The following is an 18,547-nucleotide window of genomic DNA, read 5'->3' on the forward strand; positions in this document are numbered from 1 at the left end:
TAGACTTACTTTTATTCTGTAAATTTTAGCTTCTTTTTCTATACATGGGACAGATAAAGTAAGTCGGACAGCCTACCTTACGGGACATGAAATACAGTATTTTTTGAGCCAATTTTATTTGTCATCTTGTGCACGTATAGCACACCCATTTTTATGTTCACAGATGCACTGATAGCATTCGCTATATGACTGATTCACGCGTTAACTTGTACCAAAAATTATACATAAAGTTATAGATCCGATAGTACTTCTGAAGCAGTTTTACTTTATCGGTAATTTCCTATAAAACAAATGCATAAATCGGCCATGTGACGAATGCTGTGCTGCCCCATTGCGTCAGCGAAGCTAAAACTGTATTCTATGTGTGTAAGCTGCATGCCCTCGGGAAAGATGATGGTCGAAGTAGAGAGGATATAAAATGTAGACTGGCAATGGCAAGGAAAGCGTTTCTGAAGAAGAGAAATTTGTTAACATCGAGTATAGATTTAAGTGTCAGGAAGTCGTTTCTGAAAGTATTTGTATGGAGTGTAGCCATGTATGGAAGTGAAACATGGACAATAAATAGTTTGGACAAGAAGAGAAAAGAAGCTTTCGAAATGTGGTGCTACAGAAGAATGTTGAAGACTAGGTGGGTAGATCTCGTAACTAATGAGGAGGTATTGAATAGGATTGGGGAGAAGAGAAGTTTGTGGCACAACTTCACTAGAAGAAGGGATCGGTTGGTAGGACATGTCCTGAGGCATCAAGGGATCACAAATTTAGCATTGGAGGGCAGCGTGGAGGGTAAAAATCGTAGAGGGAGACCAAGAGATGAATACAGTAAGCAGATTCAGAAGGATGTAGGTTGCAGTAGGTACTGGGAGATGAAGAAGCTTGCACAAGATAGATTAGCATGGAGAGCTGCACCAAACAAGTCTCAGGACTGAAGACCACCACAACAACAACATGTGTGTAAGAACGCGTAGTTATTAACTGAATGAAAATACACAACTCGAGAAACGTGGTACCCAAATGAAATGTTATTTTTCACAGGGCAACTGCAGCATTCGCTATGCAGTAAGCAGAAAAAATCATAATGATTAAGAAATGTAGCGGGTTAGTACTAGTAGTAGTAACAGTAGTAGTAGAGTAGTAGTAATTTTATTTTCCATGTATCATTTTTACACCGTTACTGGAGGTGACATGGTATTACAGTTGAAGAACAAACAGATAATAACGTAATTCACAGGAGAAGGTATTACAAAATTTCATCCTTTCTGGTAAGGAAGCGACAGGCAGTCGGTCTTGGTATTATAGTAGGAGCCATTTTGACACTTGCCTGAAGTAAGTTAGTGACGCCTCGAAAACCAAATGGAAATGTAAAACATTCTAATATCATTCGTTTCCTCCGTAGTGTACATTACTATATTACACGTAAGTTATTTAATAATGTAAAAAGCTAGTGCTGTACCGTCTATTTATTTCTCACTACCAGTCACTGTGCACACTACATACACATAAAAACATCATTGTACAATGTAGAGTGGCAGTTCTCATCTTGTAGTTGATAATAGATGCAAGACCGAAGAAAAATCAAAACATATTCATAGGATTTGTTGACCTGCAAACAGCGTTTGACAATGTCAAAGGACCCAATATTTCGAAAATCTGAGGAAAATAGGGGTAAGCTATAGGGGAAGACAGTTAACATACAATACGTACAAGAATGGAGAGGGAGAAATAGGAGTGGAAGACCAAGAAAGAAGTGCACGGATTAAAAAGGCCGTAAGACAAGGACGTAGTCTTCCGCCCCTACTGTTCAATCTAGGGGTCGAAGAAGCATTGACGGAAATAGAACAAATGATTCAAGAGTGGAATTTAAATGAAACAGTCTAGTATGTACAGAATATGGACTGAAAGTAATCCGGAGAAACACGAAAGCAATGAGTTGTAGCAGTAATGAGAACAACGAGGAACTTACCTTAATGTTTTTGATAACAGAGTAGATGAAGTTACAGAATTCTGCTACCTAGGCATCAAAATAACCCGTGACTGACAGAGGATAAGGACATAAAAAAGAATAACACTGGTCATTCCTGGCCAATATAAGTCTGTTAGTACCAAACATAGGCCTTAATTTCAGGAAGAAATTTCTGAGAAAGTGTGTTTGGAGCACAGCATTGTATGGTAGTGAAACATGGACTCTTAGAAAACCGGAACAGAAGCATTTGAGATGTGGTGCTACAGACGAATTTTGGAAATTAGGTGGACTGATAAGGTAAGGAATGATGAGGTTCTGTGCAGAATCGGAGAGGTAAGGAATATGCGGAGAACAGTGATAAAGAGAAGGGAGTGGATGATATGACATCTGTTAAGACATGACTTCCATGGTACTAGAGGGAGCTGTAGAGGGCAAAAACTGTAGGGGAAGAGAGAGATTGAAATACATCCAGAAAATTACTGAAATGTAGGTTGCAAGCACTACTCTAACAAGGTTGTCATGGCAGAGGAATTAATGGTGGACAACATCAAACTAACTAGAAGATTAAAGATTCAAAAAAAAATCATCTGACGTAATGGGGATGGTAAAGGTGTCTGTTTTCTCATTCTGTGCACCTCAACTTCCCACTTGCTTGCGGGAAATACCGAGTCAGCCTCCCTCTGCAGTGAGTGAGTTTTTAAGCTCAAGAAATGGAATACATTACATAGCTGTGGGACTAAGGTTTTGCAAAAAAGACATAAAGAAATACATACAATATGTATTATGCCAACTGAAGATGGATGAAGGCGTGAAATGCATCTTGGCTTAAATAAAGCCATACAAAAAGTGACTCAGTGTTTTGATTCATCCAGTAATTTAATCCGCAGGCAAGGAGCTGAACTACAATCAGCATGCACAAATAATTAAAAATAGTAAGGAATTATGCTAACAAAACTGTATTGGATCTAGCGGGCGACAGAATGCCAATCGGTTGCAGTATCGTTGTACTTCACAGTGGAGGAGCAGGTGATGGCAAAGTCACTCTTTCCTTGCCATTAATATCCGCTTTCAAAGCAACACTGCTAGTTTTGTTTGGGTAGCTCCTCGGTTGCACTTGCAAGATTCAGCATATCACATTCCAGACAGTCCAAGCAGTGGATGAAGGAGAGAACAGAGAAGGCAGCTTTGTTACCAGATTTCTCTCTTCCCTTCGAGGTCACCCTCTCCCCCTCCCTCACACAATATTAGTAGATCCCCCTCTCCATTAATGCCAAGGTCAAGATCATCCCTTCCCATCCCATTAAGATCACAGTTGGTAGTGACTGAAGGAACTCTCACACAAAAATGATACATCCTGCGTCCTCATTTGTTGCATTACGTGACAGTATCACGGTGCCATTTTTCAAAACAATAATCATTCACATATGGCAGATGTGTCTATGGATTGTTTTTATTATGTTTAGCTACTCCTGTGGCCAGAAAGATCGCCAGATCTGTCCTCAATATAGCTACTGTCAGACCAGCTCGGATTTCAGATCCATCCCAGTGCCAGTATCCAAGATTTAATGGACCATTTACAGCAGTTGTGAACCAGTTTGCCTCAGGATAAAATACAATGGATTTATGTCACCCTTCCAAACCGAATCACTGCATGAATCCAGATCAGAGCAGGTGCAGTGTCATAGTGATAAGTAGAGTCACACTTTTTTAGTAAATTTGATTCAGTTTTGTAACCACTGAATCAACAGGTGAAGTTGCATTTTATTTACTCCTCCCCTTACGGACGCTTCACTTTTTGTGAGGTAGTGTGTGTACTCTCTTTTTTTTTTGGGAGGGGAGTTAGCGGATTTGGTTACAGATGCAGGTGTGCCATGCACTTTGTATGGATGATACAGACTACAGCTGGATGGCTGTAAGCGAAATTCAGTATCAACTATTGAACAGCTTAAGACATGAAGTATGTAGATTTAGACACTGATATATTTACAGATGGCATAAGTGAAAACTGTAGAGAGTGTATGGACTGTCATGACCTATTATAGCGAAAGTGTTTTGTAATTCACAGATCTTGCATATATTAAATTTTTTTTCCTACTGCTAGCCTAGTGAGTGAGAGAAAAAGAAAGAGAGAACACTTCTGTAATCAAATCTATCATATAAATTTTATGGGATATTTGTGTCTTATTATGCAACTGAACTGTATAAATACCCTCAAAAAATGTCTGAATCAGACAGAAATCGGTAGGTGTGATGTACATGTACAGACAAACAAATGACTACAGTAGCAGAAAAACTGGATGACTTGTTCAGGAGAAACAGCTTCACAAAATGAGCAAGCCAGTAACGTGTTGGTCCTATCTGGTCCTTATGCAACAAGTTATTCGGCTTGGCATTGATTAATAGCATGGTTGGATGGCCTTCCGAGGGACATCATTCCATGTTCTGTCCAATTGGCGAGTTACATCGTCATAACCATGAGACGGTTGAAGGGGTGTGATCATAGTGCTCCAAAAGGCTCAAGCGGGAAAAATCAGGTGACCCTGTTGGGCAAGGTGGGGTTTAGCAAGCGTGAAGACAAGCTATAGAAACACTCGCTGGATCTCTCCTTAACTGAGAATGTTTGGAGCATTATTGACAGGGCCCTCCACCCAGCTTAGGATTTTGGCGATGTAACATACCAGTTTGACAGAAGTTGACACAATATCCCTCAAGAACACATTCAACAACTCTGTCAATCAATACCAAGTCGAATAACTGCTTGCATAACAGCCAGAAGTAGACCAATCTATTCTTGACTATCTCAATTCAATTTGTAAAGCGCTTTCTCCTTAATAAATCATCCAATTTTTCTGAAACTATATTAATTTGTTTGTCTGTGCATATACATCACATCTGCTGATTTCTGTCCCATGCGGATGGTTCCTTTATGGTGCATCGTTCTTTTTTCTTTCTTAGAGTGTATATCTTTTCTAATACATACTGTGTATAAAGCATCTACTTAATTATCAAAATAATTTGTTGCCATGTACCCTTGCTGTTATTTTCAAAGAATAAAAACTATAACTAGACTCCCAAGTCCTATCACAACAACTTATCGACATAAGTAGAATAATATTGTAGTTAGGTGTATTATATCTGTAATACAGTGTGTTATTATTAGTTGCACACTGAAATGACACCACACAAATATATAATATATACTTGTATGCTTATAAGTGCTTAGGCTGCCACCTGACATGAGGATTTATGTTGGAACAAGTCGTGTAGGCAGAGGGGGTGAGTGAGGAGGGGTATGGGAGGGGTGACCATGATCTTGACCTCGACAGGGAACGGAGAAATCTGGCAACAATGAAGTTTGCACTGTTTCTCTCCTTTGTCCACTTCTATCCCAGTCCCACTGGATTTCAGTTTCTGCGTTTAACCCTAACACACGCCACACATGGACACTGCTGACCATTAAGAAAAACAACAAAGAGCAGTAATTAAGTCAAAACTCAGATTTTAAGATGCATCATGTATTGTACGAGGTGTGTTATAAAGTGAATTTTATAATTTCGCTTGTTGTATTAGTCTGATTCGCACGAATTTTTGTTTGTCTATTGGAAAACATGTCAGAAAAGTATTTGTACAGTGTTAGCCATATTGGGTATTTTTTCCATTGTCAGCTGTCAAAAAAGTATCATGTTTTCTGGCAATATCGTGGTTATTTATTTTATATAAAATTGATTAGAGTGTCTGTATTACATTTTGTTATAAGAATAGAATAAAGTGTTCCAATGTTTTAGAAATTTTGAAAATTGCTTCTGGTGCCTCTGCCGTGTGTAAAACAAGGATTTCGAAGAAGGCCGTTAAGATGATAAATATGATGAGCGTGCTAAACGCCGAAGCCTAAGGAGATTAAGAAATAATTATGAAAGGTAGAAAAATCATTATCAGAGATTGCTGTATCAGTTCGCGCATGCTATGATTTTTTTTTTCATTCTTAATCTATGAAACATTAGAGACCAAATCAAATGGCTCTGAGCACTATGGCACTTAACATCTGAGGTCATCAGTCCCCTAGAACTTAGAACTACTTAAACCTAACTAACCTAAGGACATGACACACATCCATGCCCGAGGCACGATTCGAACCTGCGACCGTAGGTTCCAGACTGAAGCGCCTAGAACCGCTCGGCCACAGCAGCCGTCTGAGAGACCAAAATTTATTCCAAAACTGTTGAATTTCGAAGAAAAATGGCGGCGAATGCAAGTTGCTCAAGAGTCGTCAGATGAAGACAGTGTTAACAGCTCACGCACCTTCCGAGAATGTGGCTGGTGCATGTCCTCACGTCTTAGTGATACGGCGCAGCAAGCGCCCCCCCCCCCCCCCCCCACTCTTTCCAACAGTCACTATCTGTAACTCAGCTGCTCATGTATTCGTGTAGCATGATTAGCATCTTTTGACTATTTTCTGCCTCTGCAGTTTCATCTGATACAGTGTTTTCTGGAGACAAACTCTAGTTACCTTACCAGCAGGGTAAGAAAAGTCTCACGCTTTGCGAACTTCCTAATGCATTCATACTGATTCTGCTGTGGAAACCACGCATTCTACTAAAATTTGGTTGACTGCTACTTTCATAATTTTCTTCAGTTTCCGCTCGAAATAAATTTAATAGCTGCATACTCATGTTGTTGGTTCAAAGTTCTAGCGATCTCTAGAACGGCAGCATTTATTCATCTGCTACATATTACAAAGTAAAAGACGTTTCTTATGTTGTTTTCAAAAACATTTGTGACTAACAGGTTGAAGTGTTCTCGATCGAGACACACGATCAGTCTAGAGTAAATTTTATTTATTTTGCCGTCTACAAAGCATAAAATATATGTATTGACGTAACCAGGATTGTTCATTTATCCACCTGTTCTTAGACAACCTATCATAAAATTTATGGCTTGTGGTATTACCGATTTTTCGTTGCATTAAACTGCGTTACTGCTGTGAGCAATGGCACTATATACCGCAATATTTACGTAGAATTGTCTGAGAATGACCTCGTAAGCGGACCAAATCCCGGTTACAGCATCATAAAATTTTATGCGACTTTTGTTCCAGATCATTTAAAAGCTAGGAGGATGAGGACGAAATATACGTGATTTTTTAAATTAATATTAACGGTTCTGTTACATTCAGCCGAGTATGTATAAAATACACAGGTAAGAAAATCGTTAAAAATAAAGCAGCATAAGCAAAGAATACATTTTTCTGCGAAAATAACATGCAGGAGCAAAGTATCAGTACGGCTTAAACAGTTTGCAGTACAGCATTAAGATAAATGAAACACGGTTAGGGGCGAGTACTGTGCTTTAAGAGAAGTTCAATGTATTTTTATACCATTGTAAAATCATAATCACTTTATGTGTGATGCAGTCTCTTTATGAGATTACAGATATTACTCCGGAAAAATAAGCGTTTCCAAATGCGGAAACATTGTTATGTATCTAGGAACAAATATTCCGCTCATACTAAAATTATCGAAGTAGGGAAAATGTTGCCAGTATTGCAGTTAATAGTCTACCTGTTACGTTATTGCTGTACTGCATATTAATAATGAGTAAGAGAAATTAAATTAAAAAATATTATCCAAAAACAGTCAGAACTTAAACAGAAGCTATTGGTAGACAAATTTCCATTTTAGCGCCAGGGAAAATTGTTAAGACGTTTTCCATGGTGAAGAAACCTTCCGCTTCGAGGTAGAAGACGGTGCACGATCGACGAAGTACTGCTTAGCTGTCTACACATTATGTAACTAGTTCTAAAACGTACATAATATTACTCAACATAAAACTCTGTAACTGAAGGAGTAACAATATCCTCGAAATAACTGTACTGTATTATGTAGCACTTAAATATGTAGAACTCGTGATATGTCCAAACGCTGCACAAAACACAACCTGATGTCTAGCCACAACAAAAACGGTACAAAATGCGTGAAACAACACTCTCCTCTGCTAACCATTGAGAGAAAGAAAAATTCTTTTAAAAAGTTATGTACCTTCAATAATAATGGAAAAGTAAAGGGGCGAATTGATAACTAGCTGACTAATGACCTCAGCAGTTGAGTCCCATAGTGCTCAGAGCCTTTTTGATAACCAGCTACATACAATATTTGGTGACTACGAGAAACAGTAAGACAAGAAATCTTAATAGAACAAAGGAATCTCGTATGCCTCATATCTGAGGACGGCATGTTAGTTCGCGCCATTCGAACATCTTGCGTGTCAGTGACGCTGATTCCCATCTTGCATCACAGTATTGACTAGAATATTCTTCATTTCTTTTACATTATTTATTACTTGTAAGCCTGTCATCTAAAACATAAACAAGTCTTCACAGAACTACAATTCTGCAGTACACAGTTCCGCAGTATGCGGTTGCATAAAATATGTGTTACGTCTATTTTATTACAGCAGATATTTCAGCCTAACATCTTTTTGTCCACATTTATGACGACTTAGCGCTACAGTAACCGGATTTTCGTCTCTATCTCGGTTGGCGTACACAGCGAGTTACTGCCACTGCAGCCTGTGTACCGCAATAACCCACAAGCAATTTAACATGGCTGCAGCACACACTGTTATAAATCATGTAGCGTTAGAGGTTCCAGAAGTCAGCGCTAAATTTCCACGTCGACGTAAACCAAACTCCGTGTCAACAGTTTTAAACACCTGATCACGGTAGCGGTTTAAAATCTCGTGTTATGCCCTAAGGAGTATAATGTCTCTGGTACAACTTGGAGTACTAACGTGCACAGTCACTAAGGATAATAATGTAAAAAGATTTTGCTCCAAAGGTGGAGGCACAAGCGTCGCTCATTTTCGGGTCAAGTACAGTTAGTGTCATGATCTATACCATGAGGAGCCATTAGTTAACAACAGCATAATGTAGAAATCCCCCCCCCCCTGCCCCCCATGAACCATGGACCTTGCCGTTCGTGGGGAGGCTTGCGTGCCTCAGCGATACAGATAGCCGTACCGTAGCTGCAACCACAACGGAGGGGTATCTGTTGAGAGGCCAGACAAACGCGTGGTTCCTGAATAGGGGCAGCAGCCTTTTCAGTAGTTGCAGGGGCAACAGTCTGGATGATTGACTGATCTGGCCTTGTAACACTAACCAAAACGGCCTTGCTGTGCTGATACTGCGAACGGTTGAAAGCAAGGGGAAACTACAGCCGTAATTTTTCCCGAAGGCATGCAGCTTTACTGTATGGTTAATGATGATGGCGTCCTCTTGGGTAAAATATTCCGGAGGTAAAATAGTCCCCCATTCGGATCTCCGGGCGGGGACAGAAAACTGGCGTTCTACGGATCGGAGCGTGGAATGTCAGATCCCTTAATCGGGCAGGTAGGTTAGAAAATTTAAAAAGGGAAATGGATAGGTTAAAGTTAGATATAGTGGGAGTTAGTGAAGTTCGGTGGCAGGAGGAACAAGACTTTTGGTCAGGTGAATACAGGGTTATAAATACAAAGTCAAATAGGGGTAATGAAGGAGTAGGAATAATAACGAATAAAAAAATAGGAATGCGGGTAAGCTACTACAAACAGCATAGTGAACGAATTATTGTGGCCAAGATAGACACGAAGCTCACGCCTACTACAGTAGTACAAGTTTATATGCCAACTATCTCTGCAAATGACGAAGAAATTGAAGAAATGTATGATGAAATATAAGAGATTATTCAGATAGTGAAGGGAGACGAAAATTTAATAGTCATGGGTGACTGCAATTCGGTAGTAGGAAAAGGGAGAGAAGGAAACGTAGTAGGTGCATATGGATTGGGGCTAAGAAATGAAAGAGGAAGCCGGCTGGTAGAATTTTGCACAGAGCACAACTTAATCATAGCTAACACTTGGTTCAAGAATCATAAAAGAAGGTTGTATACATGGAAGAGGCCTGGAGATACTGACAGATTTCAGATAGATTATATAATGGTAAGACAGAGACTTAGGAACCAGGTTTTAAATTGTAAGACATTTCCAAGGGCAGATGTGGACTCTGCCCATAATCTATTGGCTATGAACTGTATATTAAAACTGAAGAAACTGCAAAAAGGTGGGAATTTAAGGAGATGGGACCTGGATAAACTGACTAAACCAGAGGTTGTACAGAGTTTCAGGAAGAGCGTAAGGGAACAAATGGCAGGAAACGGGGAAATAAATACAGTAGAAGAAGAATGGGTAGCTTTGAGGGATGAAGTAGCGAAGGCAGCAGAGGATCAAGTATGTAAAAAGACGAGGGCTAGTACAAATCCTTGGGTAACAGAAGAAATATTGAATTTAATTGATGAAAGGAGAAAATATAAAAATGCAGTAAATGAAACAGGCAAAAAGGAATAGCAGCGTCTCAAAAATGAGATCGACAGGAAGTGCAAAATGGCTAAGCAGGAATGGCTAGAGGATAAATGTAAGGATGTAGAGGCTTATCTCACTAGGGGTAAGATAGATACTGCCTACAGGAAAATTAAAGAGACCTTTGGAGAAAGGAGAACAACTTGTATGAATATCAAGAGCTCAGATGGAAACCCAGTTTTAAGCAAAGAAGGGAAAGCAGAAAGATGGAAAGAGTATATAGAGAGTTTATACAAGGGCGATGTACATGAGGACAATATTACGGAAATGGAAGAGGATGTAGATGAAGATGATATGGGAGATATGATACTGCGTGAAGAGTTTGACAGAGCACTGAAAGACCTGAGTCGAAAGAAGGCCCCGGGAGTAGACAACATTCCATTAGAACTACTGACGGCCGCGGGAGAGCCAGTCCTGACAAAACTCTACCATCTGGTGAGCAGACTTCAAGAAGAATATAATAATTCCAATCCCAAAGAAAGCAGGTATTGACAGATGTGAAAATTACCGAACTATCAGTTTAATAAGTCACGGCTGCAAAATACTAACGCAAATTCTTTACAGACGAATGGAAAAACTAGTAGAAGCCGACCTTGGGGAAGATCAGTTTGGATTCCGTAGAAATATTGGAACACGTGAGACAATACTGACCCTACGACTTATCTTAGAAGCTAGATTAAGGAAAGGCAAACCTATGTTTCTAGCATTTGTAGACTTGGAGAAAGCTTTTGACAATGTTGACTGGAATACTCTCTTTCAAATTCTGAAGGTGGCAGGGGCAAAATATAGGGAGCGAAAGGCTATTTACAATTTGTATAGAAACCAAATGACAGTTATAAGAGTTGAGGAGCATGAAAGGGAAGCAGTGGTTGGGCAGGGAGTGAGACAGGGTTGTAGTCTCTCCCCGATGTTATTCAATCTGTATATTGAGCAAGCAGTGAAGGAAACAAAAGCAAAATTCGAAGTAGGTATTAAAATTCATGGAGAAGAAATAAAAACTTTGAGGTTCGCCGATGACATTGTAATTCTGTCAGAGACAGCAAAGGACTTGGAAGAGCAGTTGCACGGAATGGACAGTGTCTTGAAAGGAGGACATAAGATGAACATCAACAAAATCAAAACGAGGATAATGGAATGTAGTCGAATTAAGTTGGGTGATGCTGAGGGTATTAGATTAGGAAATGAGACACTTAAAGTAGTAAAGGAGTTTTGCTGTTTGGGTAGCAAAATAACTGATGATGGTCGAAGTAGAGAGGATATAAAATGTAGACTGGCAATGCCAAGGAAAGCGTTTCTGCAGAAGAGAAATTTGTTAACATCGAGTGTAGATTTAAGTGTCAGGAAGTCGTTTCAGAAAGTAGTTTGGACAAGAAGAGAATAGAAGCTTTAGAAATGTGGTGCTACAGAAGAATTCTGAAGATTAGATGGGTATATCACGCAACTAATGAGGAGGTATTGAATAGAATTGGAGAGAAGAGAAGTTTGTGGCACAACTTGACCAGAAGAAGGGATCAGTTGGTAGGACATGTTCTGAGGCATCAAGGGATCACCAATTTAGTATTGGAGGGCAGCGTGGAGGGTAAAAATCGTAGAGGGAGACCAAGCAGATACAGAAGGATGTAGGTTGCAGTAGGTACTGGGAGATGAAGAAGCTTGCACTGGATAGAGTAGCATGGAGAGCTGCATCGAACCAGTCTCAGGACTGAAGACCACAACAACAACAACAATGAAGAAATTGCATTTCAATGTGACAAAGTATAACGTCACCTCTATGAGATCGCTATTAACAATAAGAGGTCCTTGATGAAGAGAGCAAAGTAGTCCGCAATGAAGGACAACCAGAAGAGACGATATACTTATATAGATATGGTGTAAGTTCTTTCGGACATGACCTGCAGCCGTCTAGAACGAAATTAGTATTATATATTAATACCCTCGGCTGCTGACAAGCTTTGGTATATATCAACGGAGACAGGTTTATAAGAGACAATCGTTACTTCTTCTCATCTTCCGTTATAGAAGTTTCTGAAACGCATTACAAGCAGTTAACAGGGCTACCTTGTCGTCATATCCTACTCTGGCAGGTTTCAGTAAGACATTTTCCGACCAATTATTCTGCCGTACGTTGGAATTACTACCTATTCTTTCTTTGCTTTGAACGGTGATATTTGTCCCTATAGAGCTCACATGGTAACGACACGCTACAAGGTGAGAGTATCACTCAAAAACTGAGGTCATTAAGGTCTCAAGATTTCAAATCTACTGAATAAGGCTGGGATTTGCTTCTAGTAGGAAATTACAGCTATACTAGTAGCTGTTAAGACTGGGTCAGAGATGTCGAATGCTTCTCTTGTAGAGTGCCATATGTCACTCAGAAGACCATCAACACGGCTTTGGTATGTCACGTACAAACTGTGAGTAATGGTAGGTTACACAGGAGCATCGTTGTGTGATCAACTCTGCCCTCTGTTTATATACACACACATACTATGTGTACAAGGGCTTAAAAAAGTGTATGACAGATTTTTAAAGTTTTTCAGCTTCGGAGGTGTCTAGGGGACTATAATAAAACCGTCGCATTGCCCAATTTCCATTCTGATAACTTCCAGATAACTGACCAAAACGCAGGCAGGACATGGTTGGCGAAATAAAAGGCCTTAACTCATTGTCGGTACGGTATAGTAAATAAAAATATCTTTTTCACACATGTTTAGCTTCTGTGAGTGGAATGACAGTGATTCGCGAGGCCGGCCAGTGTGGTGGAGCGGTTCTAGGCGCTTCAGTCTGGAACCGCGTGACCGCTACGGCCGCAGGTTCGAATCCTACCTCAGGCATGTATGTGTGTGATGTTCTTAGGTTAATTAGGTTTAAGTAGGTCTAGGTTCTAGAGGACTGATGACCTCAGAAGTCCCATAGCGCTCAGAGCCATTTGAACCATTTTGAAGTGATCCGCTAGCTTGATCAAAACTCATCAAGTTCTGAAAACTACACTGCTTTACAGAGCGGTACAAGTCCGAAAAATCTGTTGTATAAATCTATCCCAAGTCCGTGACTCTTGATCTAGATCGTTCATCCTCTTTTTTTCCCTTCCCGTGTCCCGTATTCTCACAGGGTTGACATCCTAAATTATGAAAGTGGTAACATTGGTAGTGGCAGATGGTAACTAGATGCATCTCCTGACCCCACTCCTTTCCTCCACCGCAGGAAGGAAGTCGTGCGTCCCCAAGCGACTGGGTCTAGTGCTACCCATATGAAAGTGTGCGAAGTTTTCTAAATGTCTGCGAATCGTTCACCTGGTCGGGTGTGGGAAACCGCCTGCCAACCACATCCCAATTGGCCGGCACACCGGATCTCATAGTCAATCTTCCGGGCGGATTAACCAGCGCGTCTTCCCGAATCCCAGAAACGGCGATCTGACACGCGCTTCCATCCCGACCGGTCACATCAACATCTTTTATCGTCTCTAGCTAACGTACACGACTGGGAAATGAAAACGAACAAGCAAGTGACTAATGCATTCCATACTTGCACGGGACACAACGAGAGGACAATTAATGAGATGATCAAAAGCGCAGTGCTACAGACAAACCAGGAACCACGTTACCAGTCGTGGAATGTTGCAAGCTTCGCAGCAGTTGTCCACCGCTAGAGCCAGTAGCAGGCAGTTTGCCGTGGCACATGGAGCTCCGGCTGTGTTCGTAACATTGTTAGCACGCCGCGACAGCGTGGACGTGAACCATTTGTGTAATTGACGGAGTTTGTGCAATTGACGAGGGCATATAGTGGGTCTGCGGGAGGCTGGGCGGTAATGCAGCAGAAATGCGCTACGCTTGGGCCAAGAGGTCAGCACAGTGCGTCGACGTTGTCGCCCGAGGTCAGTAGGAGGTGCACAAGCCCGTCAACCTGGGCCCGGACAGCAGTGATGGGATGGCGAGGCGCGGCGACTCGAGAGCACCGAGAGTTCCTCAGCCTCTCGTTCTCAAACAATTCTCGAGAAGCTCCCGAGAAACGCCTCGGCGGCGTGTGCCGCTGCGCGCCAGTTGGCTGCGACAACATACGCCGCGCCGCTGTTGTTTTATGAATTGAATGCCGCCGCTATGATCGTAACTAGTACTGGGTTATTACAAATGATTGAAGCGATTTCACAGCTCTACAATAACTTTATCATTTGAGATATTTTCACAATGCTTTGCACACACATACAAAAACTCAAAAAGTTTTTTTAGGCATTCACAAATGTTCGATATGTGCCCCTTTAGTGATTCGGCAGACATCAAGCCGATAATCAAGTTCCTCCCACACTCAGCGCAGCATGTCCCCATCAATGAGTTCGAAAGCATCGTTGATGCTAGCTCGCAGTTCTGGCACGTTTCTTGGTAGAGGAAGTTTAAACACTGAATCTTTCACATAACCCCACAGAAAGAAATCGCATGGGGTTAAGTCGGGAGAGCGTGGAGGCCATGACATGAATTGTTGATCATGATCTCCACCACGACCGATCCATCGGTTTTCCAATCTCCTGTTTAAGAAATGCTTCTGCTTTAGCCTTTTCCGTAAGATTTTCCAAACCGTCGGCTGTGGTACGTTTAGCTCCCAGCTTGCTTTATTCGTCGACTTCCACGGCTACGCGTGAAACTTGCCCGCACGCGTTCAACCGTTTCTTCGCTCACTGCAGGCCGACCCGTTGATTTCCCCTTACAGAGGCATCAAGAAGCTTTAAACTGCGCATGTCATCGCCGAATGGAGTTAGCAGTTGGTGGATCTTTGTTGAACTTCGTCCTGAAGTGTCGTTGCACTGTTATGACTGACTGATGTGAGTGCATTTCAAGCACGTCATACGCTTTCTCGGCTCCTGTCGCCATTTTGTCTCACTGCGCTCTCGAGCGCTCTGGCGGCAGAAACCTGAAGTGCGGCTTCAGCCGAACAAAACGTTATGAGTTTTTCTACGTATCTGTAGTGTGTCGTGACCATATGTCAATGAATGGAGCTACAGTGAATTTATGAAATCGCTTCAATCATTTGTAATAGCCCTGTATGTCTCAGGTTTCATTCGAGTAAAGTTGTTATTCAAATCAATATGGACACTCGAAAACGAACCTCATGGTGCTGGCAATACTTTACGAAGGATGGAGATAACGTTACTTGCAACATTTGTCGTAAAAATCTCCGTAATGTATCAATAAATACAATGGACATGATTATACATCTCAAACTGCACAATTTATCTAGCAATAAAACAGCGACGTCCGTGGATACACAGGCTCATTCTTCCAACAGTGCGAGACAGACAAAATATCCAGGTACGTATGGTACAAAAGGTAGATTCCGTGCAAAAGTTCGGATAGTGTCCGAAGCGGTCCGACACGCTTAAGAATCATTGATTTTTTAATCGTACTCCGATAACATACAACATACCCCAAAATCAAACCTATACTATCCTAGTTTTTGCACGATACAATATGTAATTTTATTCGACTAGTTGTCGAGCATAACGTATCCCCTTGCAGGAGCACTGGTCTAAATCCTACGCTTCTCTTCATAGACGGAAGTAAACGGCAACGACAGCTAGATGAAGCACTAGTGCCCATGATAACAGACGATTTTCAACACCTTTCAATCGTCGAGGACACTTCACTGTTGGACCCACAATACTCGATACCAAATCGAAAAAAGTTGCGCCTCGTGATTGAGGACGATTACCATAAACAGAAAGAGGCTGTAAACTTGGCCGTGGAAAACTCTACTTGTGTTTCTTTAACGACCGATATTTGGACCTCACTCAATAGTGAGGCATATACTGCTGTAACTGGTCATTTCATTAACACTAATTGGTGCCTGAAAGCTTTAGCTCTCGAGACATTCCGTTTCCCGGAAACGCATACAGCGCTAAATGTTAGTGAGGCGTTAGATAACTTGATTTCAAACTGGAACATTGAAAACAAAGTTGTAAGCATCACATCTGACAACGCCAGTAACATGACGGCAGCTGTACAACTTATTCACAGTGGCAACATAGGTATGCAACGTGTGCCTTGTTTAGCACACACCCTCAATTTAGTTGTGAAAATTCTTTGAGCAGCAACAGTGAGCTCTGCATAATGCGGGAAAAGGCCAGAAAAATTGGTGGCTACTTTAAAACAAGTTGCAATGCTAATGAAAAACTCCATGAGATCCAGGATCTAATGAAACAAACCTGTTCATAAATTGATTCAGGAAACCGAAACCCGATGGAACAGTACGTTTTATATGCTTCAACGTCTAGTGGAGCAAATGGAATGCATTGCAGCCTGTTTATCATCTTTGTGTTGAGGTATAGAGAACCTCACAGCTGACGAGTGGCGAATTTTGAGCGAATGTTTGTGTGTACTGGAGCCATTTGAAGTGGTAACAAGTGAAATCTCAACTGAAAACTATACCTCTCTTTCAAAAGCTATTCCAATAATCAGACAGCTAATCCTCACCGTATGCAATTGGAAGTGGGCTGCCGCGACAGCGCAAGAGCTACAGCAACATCTGCACAACTAACTAATAGTCCGGCTAGGATTAATAGAAACAAAGTACATGCCGTTGCCACAGTTCTCGACCCAAGATTCAAAACGTTACCATTTACGAATCCCGTTCATTCAAAACATGCCGTTGCAAGCCTAATTGCAGAGTGCACAAACGTGGTAGAGACCGTACGATCTACTCATTCGGCTGCTAACGACACTAGCCACGAGTACCATTTCGTACAAAACGCCAGTAGTTCCTTACGGGCTTCTTTTGATGAAGAGGTTTCCAATAAAAATCTAATGAAAAGCGGTTGTGATAGCGTAGACCTGGAGGTATATACAACGTTTTTCGGAAGAACCGTACCTACAACGCACGGATAATCCTTTACACTACTGGAAAAAAATGAAAACAGTTACCCAGGTCTAGCTGTCGTGGCAAAAAAATATCTTGCAATACCTGCAACTTCTGTTCCCAGTGAAAGAATATTGCCCGCATCTCGTGGTCGTGCGGTAGCGTTCTCGCTTCCCACGCCCGGGTTCCCGGGTTCGACTCCCGGCGGGGTCAGGGATTTTCTCTGCCTCGTGATGGCTGGGTGTTGTGTGCTGTCCTTAGGTTAGTTAGGTTTAAGTAGTTCTAAATTCTAGGGGACTGATGACCATAGATGTTAAGTCCCATACTGCTCGGAGCCATTATTTGAAAGAATATTTTCGAAAACAGGACTACTTATAAACAAACAAAGAAGCAGACTAAAAGGCCAATTGGTTAATAAAATCATATTTCTAAACAAAAATCGATGGCAGTGCAGCAATGGGATGTAACAATGCCTTCTGCTTAACAACTTTTGTTTCCTTTCTTTCTTCAGTATGTAAACGCATGTACGCAGTTTCTGTATATAAAAGGCTATAGCACTTCTCTTTTACGTTTAAGCTTGCATGCATACATGCAGAATGTACAAGGCAATTTATTTTGTAAGAATAAAGCTTCTGTTTCATTCGAATTCTGTGCTTTGTCTTAAACAACAATTCTATGATTTTTGTCTTGTATACTAATACTTCAGGACACATTAATAACGGTAATACAGTTGATATCAATCATATAATTTCAAAGTTTTTCGTGCATGTACGTACTACGAGTACGACCGCTGCGGCTCAGTGCTTCGTGTACTGAAAGTTTGTGCAATTTCTCAGAGAGCGCAGCACTGTCAACTTCTCGAGCGTACCCGAGACATTCTCGAGAAATTGCCTTCGCGTAGCGCGTTTCTCGAGCTCGATCATAGCCATCCCTACCGGACAGTGGCGACGCACAGATGCAAGGCAAGACTGTCACATCTTACTAACTGCAGTATTGGACCAACAAATAGGAACACTGGTGCCCCGGGGGGATCAAGGACCATTCGCAACCGTCTCCATGAGACAGAGCTACGATCCTACGTGCCGTTGGGTGTCTTCCGCTCACGCCCAAACATCGTGTACCTCACCTCAGTGCTGTCGCTATAGGCGCTTATGGAAAGACGATTGGAGACTTATTGTCTTCAGCGATGAGAGTCGCTTCTGCGTGGGTACCGGTGATAGTCGTACGCGTGTTTGGAGCCGTGCAGTGAGTGACAACGTCTGAGAATATATGACAGACGCACACATGGTGACCACCCGGCATCTTGGTGTGGGGACCAATATCGCCATTCACCTCTCGTGATGGTAGAGAGAGCAA

Source organism: Schistocerca serialis, chromosome 2, assembly GCF_023864345.2.
Source record: "Schistocerca serialis cubense isolate TAMUIC-IGC-003099 chromosome 2, iqSchSeri2.2, whole genome shotgun sequence".
Taxonomy (NCBI): domain Eukaryota; kingdom Metazoa; phylum Arthropoda; class Insecta; order Orthoptera; family Acrididae; genus Schistocerca; species Schistocerca serialis.